Genomic DNA, 3,777 nt, shown 5'->3' on the forward strand with positions numbered 1-3,777 from the left:
TCCACGTAAATTTTCAGGGCATTTGGAGATGTGTAGAATAGTGGACTAGGATTTGCTCCTTTCCAGTCCAGAATTCCAGCTGCCTGAATTCTCCCTCTTCAAATAATCCTTGCAAAATAAGAGAGAAAAGGCATAAATATGGTACCACAAGTAATATAACAGCCCAAAAAGCAATAAATATCAACATGAAAGCAGGATGCAAAATGGACGTATCAGCGTGCTTCGACACGCGCCCCCGTAAGCGGGAAGTACGACATCATGCACAAGGGGCACAAGAGTGCATCGCCCTAGAGATTGGTAAGCTGTGGGAGGCGCGTGACATGCGCGGTGAGCACGGCCCATGATGCCCCACCAACATGACCACCCCTCCCAAGAAGAATGACCAGGTGTGCATGTGCGTCAACATCGCGGGCCTCAACAGGGACGACTCCTAGGACCCCTTCTGACTGTCACGCGCTGGCGTGACCTCGGGCATCACTACCACCTGCGCCCGCATGCCCTTTGGCATTGAAAAGTCTGCCACCACTTTCCGAAGGCTAGCATGGCTCCCGGTAGTGTTGGGAGAGCCGTGAAGCCCTAGCGAGCCGTGACGATCTCATGCGCAGGCCGGCCCGTAGCAGTGAGCCTCTACGGTCTATCTCGCCAGGACGCCCGACGCCCCTGCGGTGTCTTGAATCCGAGGTGATTTTTTAGTTGTTGAATTAAGAGCGCCCATAGGGTTGCGCTTACCTCAAGACAACAATGTTTATCCCTTGCAGCGTACTCGCATTTTGATTGTGTATTGAACCTAATTATCTTTTGGTACGGTTCAGTTTATGTTGTTCGCCTAAATCTTGCGTTTGTTGTCTCAATGCCACTTGAAATTGCCGCGCCCTTGTGATTCTCCCCTTGGTCGCCCCATGACTAGGGGCTGGACATGGCATATGTTCTCGCGTCCGTCCCAACAGTGCTAGTAAATCCAATGGAGTGGGCTCTGCCTCACAGGGCAGCCCCCACACACGACACCTCACAAAGGCCCTTGGTGTCCCGCCATCTTGTGGGATCGTCGTGGGTAGGTAAGTAAGGGCGCGACCAAATTTGTATGGCTGCCAGTTTGGTGTTTCGCCACGCGCTCGATGAGTTTTCCCTTGAACATTTCATGGAGAATTTGATATGGCACCTGCACTGAGGTCCGTCCATGCAACATCGCTCGGCCTGAGCGATCGAGCCATGCCTGGCGGGCTCGGCCCGCTCACGTTGTCTCGTTCGTGCCACTGATGCCTGACACCATCATGTCATGATCTCGGAGTGACCGCTCAACACACGTCACACTGAGCATTGTGAAGACGAAGGGAGTGTTGTGCCTCGCGAGGCCCCCGCGATGCCCTCTCGACATGGGTCGTGTGAGCCTGTGACCACACCAAGGGAGGATGCAAGTCACCTCAGGGCCGCGGAAGCGGCTCCCGAGCCTTGTACCTGGAACCCTTGAAGTCACCGCAAGTGATCCTGTCAGGTAAGAATGAGGTGGGGTTGTACGACTGATAACCCACAAGTATAGGGGGTCGTTTGTAGCCCTTTTTGATAATAAGATTGTCAAACCCAACGAGGAGCTAAAGGTAGAACAAATATTCTCTCAAGTTCTATCGACCACCGATACAACTCTACACTCACTTAACGTTTGCTTTACGTAAAACAAGAATAAATCTAGAAGTACTTTGCGAGAATAAAACTAGAAACAAATTTTAAGATAATAAATATAGTAGTATAGTAGCAAGCTTTTTGTAACACAAGAGAAAGATTTGTCCCTAGGCAATTGACTACGTTACTAAACCGATAGCAAGTTTTTATGTGGGAGATGCCACTACTAGCATGTCATCCCTTACTTGGAATTATATGCACTTATGATTGGAACTATTAGCAAGCATCCACAGCTACTAACTTTCATTGAGGCAAAACCGAACCATAGCATTAAGATATATATCAGTCCCCCTTCAATCCCGTATGCATCAATTTCTATGTTAGGAAGAAGTATTCTGTCACTCTTGCCCTCAAATACATAGTCCTATCAACATACAACTAACCCTATGGTGTGATCCACACACACGCTCATATGATGGGCACCACAGAATAGCAACATACCCACAAGCAAATTAAGCCAGTCATAGCAATTTCACCAATTAGCCCATAAGACAAAATGGATCTACTCAAACATCATAGGATAGACACATATCATTGGGAAATAGTATGTAGTGTTGAGCACCATGTTTAAGTAGAGAGTTACAGTGGGAAAAGATGTGTTACACTACTGCATAGAGGGGAGAGAGTTGAGGTTGACGGCGACAAGGTTGTTGATGTAGATCGCCGTTACGCTCCATGCCTCGGCGTCACTCCGGCACCACCGGGACAAAGGGGGGAGAGTCCCCCTCCTTCTTATTCTTCCTTGCCCTCCCCCGTAGATGGGAGGAGAGTTGCCCCTTTGGTCCATGGCCTCAATGGTGGAGGAGGGACAGGGGCCCCTCTGAGATTGGATCTCCCTCTCCGTTCTCTTTTGTTTCGCATTCCTCGCTTCTCGCACTTCAGCATTTTTTAAATTCCCGGAGATCCGTAATTCCAATCGGGCTGAAATTTTTAGACAATTTTTTTTCCATAAATTATCTTTCTTGCGCCTGAAGTAGAGCCGCAACCAACTTATGTGGTGGCCACTAACCACCACAGCATGTCAGGGGGTTTGGGCCATACCCTCGTATCTAGTGGAGAATGTCGGCCTCCGTTGACATTGATTCCAACTCCCAAAAATCACATATATTCCAAAATAATTCTCCATAAATTTTTATCGTGTTTAGACTTCAATTGATATGGATATTCTGCTAAACAAAAACATGCCGCAAACAGGAACTGACACTCGGCATTGGATAAGTAAGTTAGCCCCAATATTAATATAAAATGTTGGCAAAAGTATATGAAAGTTGTAGAACATTGGCATGAAACAATCAAAAATTATAGATACGTCAAAGATGTATCACACGCCCAGGAGCCTCCTCGTGCACCACTCCGTGGCCTCGGGAGGACTCTCGCCCACGCTCAAGTGGAAGCCCCATGCTCCATGATGGCGGAAAGCGGTCAAACCACGACTATGCCCATGCCAAGTGGAAGCCCCATGCTCCATGCTGGCAGAAAACAGTCGAACCACGACTATGCCAATACCAATTCAAAGACCCATGCTCCACGCTGGCGAAAAAGGTAGAACCATGACTATGCCCATGCCAAGTGGAAGCCACATGCTCCGCACTGGCTAAAAACGATCGAACCACGATTATGACCATGCCAAGTGGAAGCCCCATGCTCCGCCTTGCGGAAAACGGTCGAACCACGACTATGCCCATGCCAAATGGAAGCCCCATGATCCGCGCTCGCGAAAAATGGTCGAACCGCGACTATGACCATGCCAAGTGAAAGCCCCATGCTCCATGCTGGTTGATGAAACAACTAAGGGTGCATTACAGGCCACACCAACTTCAGGGTGAGTTGTGACTTACGTGGCTCCTACCGAGGTTGTTGCTGGCCCCCTCCCGCTAGCCACCCCTCGAGCCCCACGCAAGAGGAGGCTAAACATGGTGACGGTGCTCGCCCCGGTCCCTTTGCGATGGTACCAAACTCGCAAGCCACCCAACCAAGCCCCTTAGTGTTTGGTCTCCATGCGTGGCACCCAAGCATGAGCTAGCGGGCGCACTTCATTCAAAATGAACCTTGTGCGTGGGGCTCCTCTTCGGAGCAGATCGTGTGGGCAATCTCGCAAGG

The sequence above is a fragment of the Hordeum vulgare genome, chromosome 3H (genome assembly GCF_904849725.1).
Source record: "Hordeum vulgare subsp. vulgare chromosome 3H, MorexV3_pseudomolecules_assembly, whole genome shotgun sequence".
Taxonomy (NCBI): Eukaryota; Viridiplantae; Streptophyta; class Magnoliopsida; order Poales; family Poaceae; genus Hordeum; species Hordeum vulgare.